The 16,768-nt window shown below is 33.5% G+C and overlaps 1 protein-coding gene across 2 annotated transcripts in view; it reads right to left on the reverse strand.

The window, feature by feature from the left end:
• The window catches only part of LOC128549107 (uncharacterized), a 463,895-nt gene that overhangs the window by 105,736 nt on the left and 341,391 nt on the right, over positions 1 to 16,768 (reverse strand). Inside the window, exon 1 of one of the 2 annotated variants that reach the window (XM_053525362.1) lies at positions 6,937 to 7,019. The exons of the other annotated variant lie outside the window; for it this stretch is intronic. The gene's annotated coding sequence lies outside the window, so the exon portion shown is untranslated. Of the gene's footprint in view, positions 1 to 6,936; positions 7,020 to 16,768 lie in introns of those variants that run through there. 2 annotated transcript variants of the gene reach the window in all.

Consider the following 16,768-nt stretch of genomic DNA (forward strand, 5'->3'; position numbering starts at 1 on the left):
CAAGTAAATATCATAATAGACCAAATGCACTAAAATGTATTGAACTAATGAACTCAGCATCCCCAACTTTACTGAAAAATGTTGCATTTTTTTCTAAACGAATAATGTCTTTTTTTTTAACAAGTGATCATATTTTAAAGGGTGCAGCTAAAGTACGGCATACCCTTCCGCTTCTGCCCTAGCAAATGTGATGCTTCTCCCCCAGCCCGTCATGTGGCAATATTACAATCTCTATTTATGTCACTTTATGGCTTTTTAATTCAGGAGAAGTCATACCATATTTTATCTGTAGCCCGAAATTTTCCAGTACCACAAATATGTAACAAGATGTACTATGTATCAATGAATATTAGACACATAGATTCTAGTATAACACTTAGAAATAACTTACCGCAGTTGTATATCTATCCCGCCATGAATAATATACATGTATGTCCATTTTATTTATTTTCATTTAATTAAACAACTGTTACGACACTTATTAAAAATCACATTAGTGAATAAACAATACAGCTCCACGTGTACAAATTCACAACGCGCACAGAATTCTCACTTATTTTGACCTATGTCAACTAGATCGAAAACGCCCCCGCACATGGGGTTTTCCACTAAAATAGTTGATAAATTCAAGGTCAGTATCACCCTTGTGAATGTGTACCGCGATGACTGTATTGTCCACCACATAGAAGGCTTTAAATGTAACAGATGAATAATATGAGGTCAGTAGATCAAAGATAAAGGTCACAGTAACAATTAGATAAACAGTGATTCAGGTTTTATAAACTAGAGAACACTTTGACATACTGTGCTGTAGATGACCACTATAATAATCTGGCACATAGGTCAAAGTTGAAATTCAAACCATACTGAAAATAAATGTGAGTTACATGCCCAGTCACCACTGACAGGCCATCATGGGAGACATATAATTTTGTCTCTTTTCTTTCTGTTGCCATTGTTATGAGACCAGCTCTTAAATTGGCTCTCTTCGAAATTGTGCACTTTCTACTTATTTTTCTCCAGTAATAGTACCTTAACTTTTGAAACCTAAATTTTCACTTCTGTTGCCATGGCAATGAAATATTTTTATACCTTTTTCGCATGCAAAATATAGTGAGTGAATTTAAATCCATTTTATCACTGCTAACAGTTTTATCTTTATAATTAAGTTGTGACAACAAATGATGAAAACTTACTTATCCTACGGAAACATTATTAAACTGATTACCAAATGACCTGTTACCATGGCAACTGAAAGGCTATTTTCCGCTTTCTTTACAGGAGCATTGTGAATTGTCAATTGTAATAGTGATCAGCCCATAAATGTCCAAATATCTAAATATTGAAGACATACCTTGCAAAATAGTTTAAAAATGCTAAATTTTAGCCATGTTGCCATGGCAACTAACAGTAAAAGTACACCTTTTTTATTCACAAATATACCAGACCAAGAATTATTCCTCTGTACATAATTTTAAATCATACTTTGAAACGTTAACAAAAATAAAACAACAAAATATTGTCTTTTAAGACATTTTTAGTTTCAGGATTCCAAAGAGTTATTTCCCTTAGTTAGAACCGTTTCTATGACAATTCTGTTATCGGGTTATACATGTTTAAATAGCCTGATGGGCTTACAGTAATATTTTAATTAAACATTTGTAACAGTAATCATTTATTATTTTGTTTTTCCAATTTATTTAAGTATACCCCCAAGATACGCTAATGCTTTCTTTCAAAACAGCACATAATGCAAACATTAAATTTTCCATAAACAATTGTCCTTGCAGATTTTAATGTTTATTTTTGGAAAATACATGCATTTAGGTAAGAAAAAGTATATACTTTATCATCATTTTGGTGGGGGCCAAAATCGGCTCAAGTCCGACGTACACCTTTCATAGAAAGATTAAACTTTTTCATATGACCGCTCGGTAAATAGTATTGTTATATTCAGTGCTTATATCACACATTTGTAGTGTAGGAAACGCCTTAGCAGTGTATAAAACCACATTTGAGTCTATAAAACACATTCTTGTAGTTTATGAAACACATGTGTAGCGTATGAAACATATTTGACTTAGTAAAACACACTTGCAGCATGTGAAACACATTTGCAGTATAATAAACACATTTGTAGTTTTTAAACACATTTGTAGTGTATAAAAACATTTATAATGTATGCAACACATTCGTAGTTTAAGAAATGCATTTGCAGCGTATAAAAAGCATGAAACACATTTGAAGTGTATGAAACACATTTGAGACAAAATTAACAATTTTAGACTAAAACGCGACCTTTAAACACATTCTAGACTAAATATTATTGAAGTATTAAGGAGAAAAGTATTAAATACGGCAATTTTTGAAATAGATCTTCTGACAAATATAAAGACATAAAAAATGTGACTTTTTTTTAAAAAAAAATGTCGATATATACTAAGCAATAATCTCTCTTTATATTTGCACGTGCTTTAAATAGATCCTGTTCATTTTGAAAATAGGTCTATTTCTAAGAATGGTACGGACGGCAAAAATATGAATTTCAAGCAGCTTGTCTGTTATGACATAACGTAAGATATTTATCACTAAACAAAGCATTCTGGAAAAAGAAATCTGCGATCATGATCTAAACAAATAGTAGCAATACTGAATACAACTCGTAATTTGATTATGATTATATGTGGGTTTTCACGGAATGCTTTTACTGTTACTGTTTATCTATATCTGGACAGGAAAAGGCTGTTGCCAGCCATAAAAAGCGCATGCGCGTTCGAACAAAATAACAACCAACGGCAATCTTAAATCGTCTAAATTCATTGATGATTATATAAAAGAAGTCTAACGTCCTTAAATATTTGACCTTTAACACTCAACATGTATTATGTTGCAACTATAGATTATCTTCTGACATAAATATAGTTAGTGAAACTGAGTTCTAAAATCACAATCTTTATATAGTTTACCTCAAAATATTGCACTATCCTGGGCTCATTTCCGCCATGACGAAAACACAGATATGTTACTATGTTTCTACGCATGCGCGTGTATATTGAGATTAAGTAGCCTTGTATTTCAAAAGAATGTAATTCATTATTATCATGATTCAGATTTGAAAATTGTCAAACGAAGTAGAGGTCGCATTGAATGATAATTAAGAGAGCAAGTAAATATGATCAGATGTTTATGTTTAAACAAGATCTTCAGAAGTTTTTCTTTTGTCACATGTAATTGGATATGTTTGAAACCGTATATATAACTGAGCAATTGTACTATGAATAACCTCAACAAAAACAGTTTATATAAATACTATAAATGAAAGGTTATATTCAAAGACACTACGTATTGTACACACCCACCTGTTGTGAGTTGCTTGAAAATGTGTCAACGGAACGTAAAATGCTGTAATAGTATTATATATTTACATAAACCTGATGGTTGATACGTTTCTAGCTTGTTTTCGTAACTGCGTAATGAAAATTATCATTCGAGTTTTTGCACTATTCACTTGCACTTTTTTAAATTGTTCTGATTAATGACTTTTGTAAACACTGATAAATATAGAACGAGAAGCGACGTGTATGAGCATATTTTTTCAAACTGAAAGCAATAGAACGCCCAAGAAAGACAGATAGTAATAACAATGAAAACAGAAAAGTCCAAATATCATCTCGGTTCAAGCCAAAACATCTTAATATAGGAGACCATGCAGATTAACGGGTCAACCTAAAAGGAATCGTCGCGATAAATAGTGACAGCATATTACCAAAATTGATATTCCTGTGATGTTTGCATGGCTTCTGAGTTAAACGCAAAATATTGCATAACTATCAAAAATAGATTAAAACCGTCACGCGATGAAGTTGTGCTGGCGTGATCTTGGAACAAAACACAATTAAATGACAGAAATAGCAGGAAAGAGTTAACGATCAATCATTCGCGAACATCAGATTTAACATTTACAGTCATGTCTACACCCCTTGATGACGAACACAAACCCGATAAAGGTAATATTGTTGAACCTAAGTTAGAATATTAATGCGTGTAACCTTTGACGGCTCTGACTCAACGTGTCTAATGGGTTCGAGCGTTGTTTAACGGTGATTTCTATTTTAATCCTGCTTTTACTGATGGCAGGGTACGCGTTCTCCGCCGTTGAGGTGAAAGTTTTGCTGATAATTGTGTATTTGAGCGGGATCGATTTGACGGGGGTGGGGGTGGGGGTCGGGGTCGGGGTCGGGGCGTGTTATCGTGTTATGCATTTGGGTTTGGTAATGATAGGGGTGTTGAAAGCAGATTTCTTACACATTTTCTTACAATCAGATTATTAACGTCATATTGACCACGTCAATTTGCATTTCTGTTTTTGCATCAGCATCCTGGTGAGGTGATGTCCAAAACTTATGATTTCTTCGCCAGGCAGAACGACAATGTCATTTAAAGGGTGACTTATTCAGAAGATAAGAATCCAATTAAGCACAAATTGAAACACTTGGACAGAGGGCAAATATATCATGCTACTAACAACATTCATAATAAGTACAACATTTCCTTAAGACTGCATTATGCTATTTTCTGATATAAAACGTGAAGATACATTATAACGCACAGACACGTATAAACCTAAAACATATATTTTATGTATGTCCTTCCATAAAATTTGAATACCCTAGCCCAGTGCAAATATTTTCACTTTACTAAGGAACGCTGCTTTTCATTCAATGTATAATGTATAATGATGTCGAACATAAGAAAACAGTAAAAAAGAGAATGAAAGGAACATTGAGAAAACGAACTATTAATGCAACCAAGGCTTTTAACATTTTTAAAAATAATTAATGCCATAAGTGAGTTTGAATTTGCCAGCAAAAATAAGGCACGAGGTTTTATTGTCGGGCAAGATTTTGTACAAAATTATCAGATAGCTATTTAGTTTAAATTTAAGTGTAGAAACTATGCCTTAATGTTATGAATATGATGTGGTTTGACACCGCTCTCAGTTTGAATAATATATACAGTTACTAATTATCGCAAATTCATAAAAATCATAAAATCACCTTGAAATCATAGCCTTTATTGATCTCTCGGTTTCATTTGAAGTCTCCAAAGCCTTTAATGCATATGTTCGCACTTAAAATTTATATTTAACTGACAATTAGAAAAGGTCGGGCACTGCCATCTAAGACAATATGAGATATTACATAATAATTATATTGAAGATGTACATTTTGTCTACATGTTGTTATAGAAAATAATTAATGCTTAAATATATAAACCAAATACATGTATAAAAGACAAGCATAATGAAAATCTACTACAGCATATATGGGTATAATACTCACTTTCTCAAATTTGGTATCATGTAAACAGGTCTAGTGCTGGTGTCATATACGCAGGTATTTAGTCATGACCCATGTAGGGCTTGTACCCTTTCTCTTATGACTGTTTATGTGCAGTATTAAAACAATACTTGTCTACCTATGCAATCATGCATTTTCAGCATGTGGCTAGCTGCTCTATCTATGTTTTATATAACAATAAAAACATTAAGGAACTTGAAAACATTTATTTCGATTATTAAATTGTCCTAATCTCACATGGAAAAGTTTACTTTTTACCTGGATTGTTACTGCTTCATAATGACTAAAAGGCAGCCTTTTCTCCGACGCGTTATAATAACTATTTTGATGTATGCATATAGTTGCTGTTTAGCCGGTCTTTTCAAACATTATAATGTGTCATGTGTTTTGTTCTCGAAAAAAGAAAACATATATGTCAGTAGCTGTAAATAAAAAGGGAAAGACAGCAATTCAGTGAGTTGCTGCAGAAACAATTTGTGGAAACATATTTTTTGTCTATAAAAGACATTTGCTGTTTATGAAACACATTACATTTTTTGGGGTTTGTAGTAAACTATATAAAACACAGTTTAATCTATATAACTCTAACATGTCTCGGAATTTAATGTTTAAAAATTATTGTGTAAAATGGTAAATGTATAAATGATAATGTGTACAATGAAGTATATGAAGAAACGTTAAAGGAGATTTTGTTGATTGATATCATACTCATAGTTTTCGCCATGATATTTAAATATAATCTATGATTTTATTTCATATCGACACATGCCCTACTTATGGTTAAACTGCCTGGACTTTGTGTTATTTCTTCTGAAACTGGGGCAGGGGAAATTGTAACTGTTGTCGTTCCATTAAATACTTTTAATAAAAAAAATCCTGAGATACTTTAAATAGCTGGACAACAGCTTTAGCTAGGTGTAATTGTTGTCTTTCTAATAGGCGAATTTACATTTTTGATATACAGACAATAGAAAGGACCGTGCCCCTTGTATATACTTTTGACTAGATATCATTCGAGTCACAAGAAAAGTATAAAATACGGCAATATTTGAAATGAATCTTCTAATAGTTATACATAAATGATGACTTTTTTTCAATTATGTAGGTACGTATGAATGACCACTGTTTATACCTACATCGACTAGGGAAAATGTGTTTTAATTAAAGATCAGTTTCTATGAGTGGTGCAGACGGTCCAAATATAAACGCAGCTCCTCCGGAAAGACATTAATATTCAAATTTATTTCTAAAATACAACCTGGATAATAAATCCTGCGATAAAAATCGTTTAATTAGTGTCAGACCTGAATATTATTCGTAATTTAATTATGACTTTGTGTGGATTGTCACAAAATGATAATAACTAGATGGGAGAGGGCGGTTGCTAGCTGTACAGAGCGCATGCGCCTTCAAATAAACGGCATAGTAACCAACAGCGTTGTTCATTAGTCTGCATTTATTAATAAATTTATACATGACGTTTTCTTCCTAATTTGATTTTTAACTTTAATTCTTGATTACCTTACACAGATATAAGCACAATTGAGTTTAAAAACATAATAGTTATATATTTTACCTCAAAATGTTCTACTATCCAGGACTCATTTCCGCCATGGCGAGAAACAAAAACAAAGACGTAGCTATGTTTCTACGCATGCGCGACTACATAGAGATTCGATAACCTTGTATTTCAAAAGAATGTAACTCGTTTATATTTATTCAAATGTGCGAATATCCAGACGTGTTTTAGGTGGCATTAAAGATAATTGACATGTGCGATTTTAGTGTATTATCCAAAAGAGAACGTAAGATGTCATGTTTTGGTCATATAACGAATATAAGAACATAGATAGGACTGTCAGGTTGATAGGATTGTTAGTGTAGTCAGGGTCAGTATTTAACTGTTGTTGTTTTTGTTTGTTTTGGGTTTAACGCCGTTTTCCAACAGTATTTCAGTCAGGTAACGGCGGGCAGTAAACCTAACCAGTGTTCCTGGATTCTGTACCAATACAAACCTGTTCTCCGCAAGTAACTGCCAACTTCCCCACACGAATCAGAGACGGAGGACTAATGATTGCAGACACAATGCCGTTTATCAAATAGTCACGGAGAACATACGCCCCGCCCGAGGAGCGGGCGGGGACAGCAACCTGTAGACACATGGTAGAAGGCTATATGCCATTTGTAAACTACAAATTATAAACAAATTATAACCTGTCAAATATTACAAGAAAAAGTGGTGTTGACTGTTTTGTGGTGAAACGCCGCCAGTAAACGGATTGCGTGGTGCTGTTAACGATCCGGCATTCGTTGCCTAGTAATCATTTGTAATATACCCGCTAAATTCAACATTAAACCTGTCTTATTTTACAGACAATTCATTCTGACGAATGAAAAAAGCGCCCATTTTACGTGCAGTAGCTCGCCCCCTCCCCCACCCCGAAAACTGAAGAATTTAGGGATTTTTAGGGGTACTTCTTTCAACTACACCATGATCTAACATTTTCGACCGAATTAGCTGCGATATAACCTAAATCTTTATCATAAAAATGAATTCAACTTTTCACCCGAAAACGCGTAAGTTTTATAAAATACTGTACACCGAACAAAATAAAGGCAAACAAACGTATTATCAAATGATGGTGTCTGACAGAACATTTTATAATCAGAACTTTCGATTGTCAGTAACAACCTTCCTTGCGAATCATTTAGTGTCAGACAGAACATTTGTGGCCTTCCCATCCGAATTGAACATCTCGTATTTTCGGAAGTAATGGAGATTTCGCCGGGATTTATGACGAGATAGGATGATGTTGGGAATTTTATTGAAGGTAATATCAAACATGTACCTTCAGAAAAGAGAAAAAATCCTCAGATCAGTATCAAACGCAATGAAAATCTGGCTGTGGATTAGCCATTTGTGTGATTATTTTGGTGATTTTTTTTAAATTAAGGAAACATTCCTTTAGATGCCTCTCGAAACCCGACAGGAGTCTTGTTTTCACTGTTACATATTGTGTATAAAAAAATTGAAAATACTTACCGCGAAACGAAAACAATTTCGAAAAAGTTTTACGTTGTCCGATCCAGTGTCATGTTGTCTTTGTGGTGTCGTGGTATCACGCTATAGGGTGTGTGAAAGGAAATCGTGAACATGTACACTTGAGCTGATGCACCAGAATGAAAGTGCACAATACGAACGTAATTCAAAGGCTGACTTTCTCAACAGACAATGCACCTTATCGTGCACATATTGGTCCCTATTGACCGATGGGCAACAACATTTGTATTTAAGTACAAAGATTTCTTCTTGATAACACAAATACATTGAAATCGTAATATTGTCTAATGTAAAATGTGAAGATCAATCATAATAATAATAATACACAAACTGATGTTGGAAGAACTTAAAATGTGTTAAATGTTTTAGTTAAATTGTATCGATGGTGTATTTTATAAAATGGGCGAGATATTTCATTGTTTTGGTGAAACATTTTACGGTATGTCGAACTACTAGTTTTTTGACGATTATCTAAATGAATATATCGGTTTAATCATTAGCAGTTATATGCTCAATATGATACATTCAGCTCAGTTGAAATACTGATTTTATTTACAGGCTATCATTAACAAAAATGTATGAAATAATATTAAGTAAAGCAATTATTTTGCCTAGATTTTTGTTATTTCAGCCGTGATAACAATGTTTAAAATGGGTTCAAACAAGATTTCCAAACAGTAAATCATATAGACACGATGACGCATACTACTATATTTACTTCCTGTTTTAAAGATAACATTAAAATGAAATACCATAGTAGCACTGGAGCGAAAAATGTAAACACAGTTATTTAACGTTTTATATACATGGTAGCCTATTCGTTTAAAGTTGCATAAACTGAGCTATTAGTCATAGCTGGTAAAGGAAGATGACCACAAATCTAAAACCTTACTATTGAATTTCTTTTTAAAACGTAATTCTTATTCTTATGGACACACAGCTTATGCCCCCGGTCTGTTTGTCCGTTCGTTCGTGCGTCCGTCCGCTCGTCCGTACGTTTTAGATTATTTAGGGCCCTCATTAATGACCAGATTTATTTCGCACTCACACTAAACAGTCCTTGAGGCAAGACCTTCAAATTTACCTATATATGATATCATGTTAACATATTTTGCATTAATTAGCTGTATACAAAAAGCAAAACAAGAAGTGAAAGTGTGTAATTTAATATAGATGAAGATCGATGCAAATCAAAAGATTTATTCCTTTCTTTTTACATTATTACTATAGATACATAATAATGATTTCAACGAGCTTTAAAACAGGAGATAACAAACACTTTGAGATATTCTTTCTTTTAATGTATGAAAAATAACTTCAAGATCTATAAGCGTTATGATATAACTTCTGTTAACGGCACATATGCCTCACTTAAGAGGCTGCTGTTTTCTTCCCAGGTAGACAGCTATACTTTGTAAATTACTTATTACAGTACTAGCCTCTATTACGAGAACAAATTTCAGTCATCCCAAGAATGTCGTTCTCTAGATGTAGTACAGTAATTTTACTGTACTATACAGTCATTCCTGTTTTAAGCAGACACCTAAGGGAGCAGCCAATTTGGCTGCCTAAGACTGCTTTTAAATAAGTAAAGCTGATATTTAAATACATATTAAATTTGGGAAGCTAGCTTACTGGCTACTTAAGGCAATGCTTGCTTACGGGTGGCTGCTAAGACAGCTTCTCCAGAGATCACACGTATATATCAGAGACAACATTTTACTCTGTATTTACCAAAGACAGCTTCTCCAGAGATCACACGTATATATCAGAGACAACATTTTACTCTGTATTTACCAAAGACAATTTCTCCAGAGATCACACGTATATATCAGAGACAACTTTTTACTCTGTATTTACCAAACACAGCTTCTCCAGAGATAACACGTATATATCAGAGACAACTTTTGACTCTGTATTTACCAAAGACAGCTTCTTTAGAGATTACACGTATATATCAGAGACAACATTTTACTCAGTATTTACCAAAGACAGCTTCTCCAGAGATTACACGTATATATAAGAGACAACATTTTACTCTGTATTTACCAAAAACAGCTTCTCCAGAGATCACACGTATATATCAGAGTCAACATTTTACTCTGTATTTACCAAAGACAGCTTCTCCAGAGATTACACGTATATATCAGAGACAACATTTTACTCTGTATTTACCAAAGACAGCTTCTCCAGAGATCACACGTATATATATCCGAGACAACATTTAAGTCTGAATTTACCAAAGACAGCTTCTTTAGAGATTACACATATATATGCGAGACAACATTTTACTCTGTATTTACCAAAGACAGCTTCTCCAGAGATCACACGTATATATCCGTGACAACATTTTACTCTGTATTTACGAAAGACAGCTTCTCCAGAGATTACACGTATATATCCGATACAACTTTTAACTCTGTATTTACCAAAGACAGCTTCTCCAGAAATTACATGTATATATGCGAGACAACTTTTAACTCTGTATTTACGAAAGACAGCTTCTCCAGAGATTACACGTATATATCCGAAACAACATTTTACTCTGTATTTACCAAAGACAGCTTCTCCAGAGATTACACGTATATATCAGAGACAACATTTTACTCTGTATTTACAAAAGACAGCTTCTCCAGAAATTACACGTATATATCCGAGACAACTTTTAACTCTGTATTTACCAAAGACAGCTTCTCCAGAGTTTACACGTATATATCCGAAACAACGTTTTACTCTGTATTTACCAAAGACAGCTTCTCCAGAGATCATAAGTATATATCAGAGACAACATTATACTCTGTTTTTACCAAAGACAGCTTCTCCAGAGATTACACGTATATATCCGAGAAAACTTTTTACTCTGTATTTACCAAAGACAGCTACTCCAGAGATTACACGTAAATATCAGAGACAGCATTTTACTCTGTATTTACCAAACACAGCTTCTTCAGAGATTACACGTATATATACGAGACATATTTAAACTCTGTATTTACCAAAGACAGCTACTCAAGACATTACACGTATATATCCGAGACAACATTTTACTCTGTATTTACCAAAGACAGCTTCTCCAGAGATCAAACTTATATATCCGTGACAACATTTTACTCTGTATTTACCAAAGACAGCTTCTCCAGAGATTACACGTATATATCAGAGACAACATTTTAGTCTGTATTTACCAAAGACAGCTTCTCCAGAGATTACACGTATATATCCGAGACAACATTTTACTCTGTATTTACCAAAGACAGCTTCTCCAGAGATTACACGTATATATCCGAGACAACAGTTTACTCTGTATTTACCAAAGACAGCTTCTCCAGAGATTACACGTATATATCCGAGACAAGTTTTAACTCTGTATTTACCAAAGACAGCTACTCCAGAGATTACACGTATATATCCGAGACAACTTTTAACTCTGTGTTTACCAAAGACAGCTTTTCCAGAGATTACACGTATATATCAGAGACAACATTTTACTCTGTCTTTACCAAAGACAGCTTCTCCAGAGATTACACGTATATATCAGATACAACATTTAACTCTGTGTTTACCATAGACAGCTTCTCCAGAGATCACACGTATATATCAGAGACAACATTTTACTCTGTATTTACCAAAGACGGCTTCTCCAGAGATTTCCCGTATATATCAGAGACAACATTTTACTCTGTATTTACCAAAGACAGCTTCTCCAGAGATTACACGTATATATCAGAGACATCAATTTACTCTGTATTTACCAAAGACAGCTTTTCCAGAGATCACACGTATATATCCGAGACAACATTTTACTCTGTATTTACCAAAGACAGCTTCTCCAGAGATTACACGTATATATCAGAGACAACTTTTAACTCTGTATTTACCAAAGACAGCTTCTCCAGAGATTACACGTATATATCCGAGACAACATTTTACTCTGTATTTACCAAAGACAGCTTCTCCAGATATCACACGTATATATCCGAGACAACATTTAAGTCTGAATTTACGAAAGAAAGCTTCTTTAGAGATTACACGTATATATCCGAGACAACATTTTACTCGTTTTTTACCAAAGACAGTTTCTACAGAGATCACACGTATATATACGTGACAACATTTTACTCTGTATTTACCAAAGACAGCTTCTCCAGAGATTACACGTATATATCCGATACAACTTTTAACTCTGTAATTACCAAAGACAGCTTCTCCAGAGATTACACGTATATATCCGTGACAACATTTTACTCTGTATTTACGAAAGACATCTTATCCAGAGATCACACTTATATATCCGAGACAACATTTTACTCTGTATTTACCAAAGACAGCTTCTCCAGAGATCACATGTATATATCAGAGATAACATTTTACTCTGTATTTACCAAAGACAGCTTCTCCAGAGATCACAAGTATATATCAGAGATAACATTTTACTCTGTATTTACCAAAGACAGCTTCTCCAGAGATCACAAGTATATATCAGAGATAACATTTTACTCTGTATTTACCAAAGACAGCTTCTCCAGAGATCACAAGTATATATCAGAGATAACATTTTACTCTGTATTTACCAAAGACAGCTTCTCCAGAGATTACACGTATATATCCAAGATAACTTTTAACTCTGTATTTACCAAAGACAGCTTCTCCAGAGTGTACACGTATATATCCGAGACAACTTTTAACTCTGTATTTACCAAAGACAGCTTCTCCAGAGATTACACGTATATATCAGAGACAACATTTTACTCTGTATTTACCATAGACAGCTTCTCCAGAGATCACACCTATATATCCGAGACAACTTTTAAGTCTGTATTTACCAAAGACAGCTTCTTTAGAGATTACACGTATATATCAGAGACAACATTTTACTCTGTATTTAGCTAAGACAGCTTCTCCAGAGATCACACTTTTATATCCGTGACAACATTTTACTCTGTATTTACCAAAGACAGCTTCTCCAGAGATTACACGTATATATCAGAGACAACATTTTACTCTGTATTTACCAAAGACAGCTTCTCCAGAGATTACACGTATATATCCGAGACAACAGTTTACTCTGTATTTACCAAAGACAGCTTCTCCAGAGATTACACGTATATATCCGGGACAACAGTTTACTCTGTATTTACCAAAGACAGCTTCTCCAGAGATAACACGTATATATCAGAGACAACATTTTACTCTGTATTTACCAAAGACAGTTCTCCAGAGATTACACTTATATATCCGAGACAACATTTTACTCTGCATTTACCAAAGACAGCTTCTCCAGTGATTACACGTATATATCAGAGACAACATTTTACTCTGTGTTTACCAAAGACAGCTTCTCCAGAGATTACACGTATATATCAGAGACAACATTTTACTCTGTATTTACCAAAGACAGCTTCTACAGAGATTACACGTATATATCCAAGACAACTTTTAACTCTGTATTTACCAAAGACAGCTACTCCAGAGATTACACGTATATATCCGAGACAACTTTTAACTCTGTGTTTACCAAAGACAGCTTTTCCAGAGATTACACGTATATATCACAGACAACATTTTACTCTGTGTTTACCAAAGACAGCTTCTCCAGAGATTACACGTATATATCAGATACAACATTTAACTCTGTGTTTACCAAAGACAGCTTCTCCAGAGATTACACGTATATATCAGAGACAACATTTTACTCTGTATTTACCAAAGACAGCTTCTCCAGAGATCACACATATATATCCGAGACAACATTTTACTCTGTATTTACCAAAGACAGCTCAAAAAACACTAAACCTATTATAACTATTATAATATAGAAGACTTTTTATTAACAATATCTATAAAATGTGTCATTTACTTCTAATTTAGTGTAAATATTTAGTTACATTTACGTATATAATAAATATATAAAAATGCAAACTATTTGTGAAAAGGAACAAAGTTTAATATTGATTCTGCAAAAACTGCGACATGTACAGATGTATCTGAACTTCAGATCAGAAACAAAATGATACAATTATTAATTATTTAGTTTCATCTTGTGTGCGTGAAAAACTGTTACTTTTGTATGTAGGATGAGTTAAAGATGTTACTGTATTGATAAAAATGTTAAAATGACAGATTAACATCATTCCGTATTCCGGTATGATATTTCGGAAGTTTTTGGTCGTTATCCCCGAATCACAACAGAGAACACTTTACTGAGTGCCATTCCGCAATCACATCGTCAAGTGCGTGTTAAACGCATGAAACATGGCAGAAGTGATTACGTTGAAAACTTTGTACCTGTGAACCCTATATACCCCACAGATTCTCAGTGAGAATTATATGTAAGGAAATTACTAAAAGGTCATTTTTTTCATAACTGTTCCTGTATGTGGTTTGAAATTAATACTGCATGGATCTCATACAACTTTACTTTCATGTGTTTTTGTGACCGAAAGACATAAAGCTCGTATAACGTGAAACAAATTTTTGTCATAGACTTTCTCGTTTAACAATGTGCGACCCTGAAATTACATATGTCCAAACTGTTCTCCATTGTTTGCTCTGTTCTTCACGCGGATAACGTCATGTGACCTATCCGGTTGCAATTCATATAAGATATCCGTTTTCTGATCAGAATGGTGAAAAGTAAAAAATGCTCTAATCTAAAACAATGAACTATTCATAAACTGCTACGTCCAAAATGTAGAAATAATAAGTAAGGTTATATATAATGGAGAGAAAATTTGATATATGAAATTATGATTTTGATTTTCTCATTAACTTTGGTACAAAATATTTCGCATATTTCTAGAAAAAAAATATTCGCGATTTTACAATTTTACAGATTCCAGATTCATCCATTTTGCTTTTATTGCTGCTCATGAACAAAATCAAACCGAGTCTGCAAATTTTACTGTTTGCCTTATTCTCAGTGCTTCTAAGGGATTTTCTTTTCAGACTTTATTTATTGCATTTATCCATTTATTAATCAAAGGTTTATTTATGCGAACTGCAGAAGATGCTTAAAGCTATATAAAAGTTATATCAAAATTAATAGCTCAGATGATGCATGATTTTGTATAAGGTGAAAACATATTTGTTTTAGCAGTTTTATTAAAATTTATCAGTCTGAGAGAAAAAGACTACTATTCGGAATGAATTGATATCCGGTAGAATAGGTCCACAAATTGAAACGAGTTACAGTCAATATGGTACATGCGACCACTGTCTGTGCTCAAATGCATTGTACTAAACGAATATTCATTTTAGAAACCAACGATCATTCAATGAATTGTCCAAGTAATATGTTAAAGACCATGTATGAAATGTCCTCAAGCAAAAGATGTCCACGGTAAGTGTTTAAGGAGCTGACATGTATGCTTGCCTGTGTAAGACCTGATTTCCCTATCCCTATCCAAGGGAGTGTATGGATCCTTGCATTTTTATATAGAATATGACGTCATTAAAGTGGCAGTTCTACGTCACTTCACCTAATTGCACGCTATTTAATTCATTGTTTTTCCATAGGGAAATACTGAAATATATATCCATGGCGCGTACTCGGACAAAAGTATACTTTCCCCAAAAAGTAGGCAATAATTGACTATCTTCTTTTATTTTCATTTTTATTGTATAGTGTACTAAGGACCAAAAATGCCCTTAAACAAAAGATACCCACGGAAGGTGTCCCCGATCTTATCTTATTTTCAATTATTTGGTTTAGTGTACTGGAAACTAACGACCATTTAAAATGTGTCCAAGCAAGTAAACTATCTTTATCTTTTAATGTATCTGCTGAGACGACCGCTTTTAAGCATTCCTTTAAAAAACATTATTTTAAAAAAACCTCGGTAAGAGTTTACCATCTTAAATAGTTTTTGCAATAATTTATATTGTACAGCGGACTTTATCTAAAGTAAATTCCACCGTTAAAATAAACCATATAATCAAATAAACTACATTTTTTGAAATCTTGAATTACTTACATTATTAAGATAAAACTGTGGTAGGAAAACAAATTTGCAAATAGGAGCCAAAGAACTTTCTACATGTGAGTTTTGTGTTATATTGTTACGTTCATTGTTGTTGATATAAACATGTGCGCAGTCAGTGTGCATGTGTATACATTAAAGCGAAGAAGTTTTAATGTGTACCTGCGATCTTTGAATATGGCTATTGTTGTTGTAACAAAACACAAGGAAGAAAACTCTTTCAAAGTTGCTTCGAGTTTTAAATAATAGTTGTCTCCGCTTATCAATGCTGAAGATAAACCAAGTATATTCGTGTAGAAAAATATATCTATATATAATAGATCAGATTTATACACGTTCGAAGGCGCCTTACATAGCTCATATTTTTG

Source organism: Mercenaria mercenaria, chromosome 15 (assembly GCF_021730395.1).
Source record: "Mercenaria mercenaria strain notata chromosome 15, MADL_Memer_1, whole genome shotgun sequence".
Taxonomy (NCBI): domain Eukaryota; kingdom Metazoa; phylum Mollusca; class Bivalvia; order Venerida; family Veneridae; genus Mercenaria; species Mercenaria mercenaria.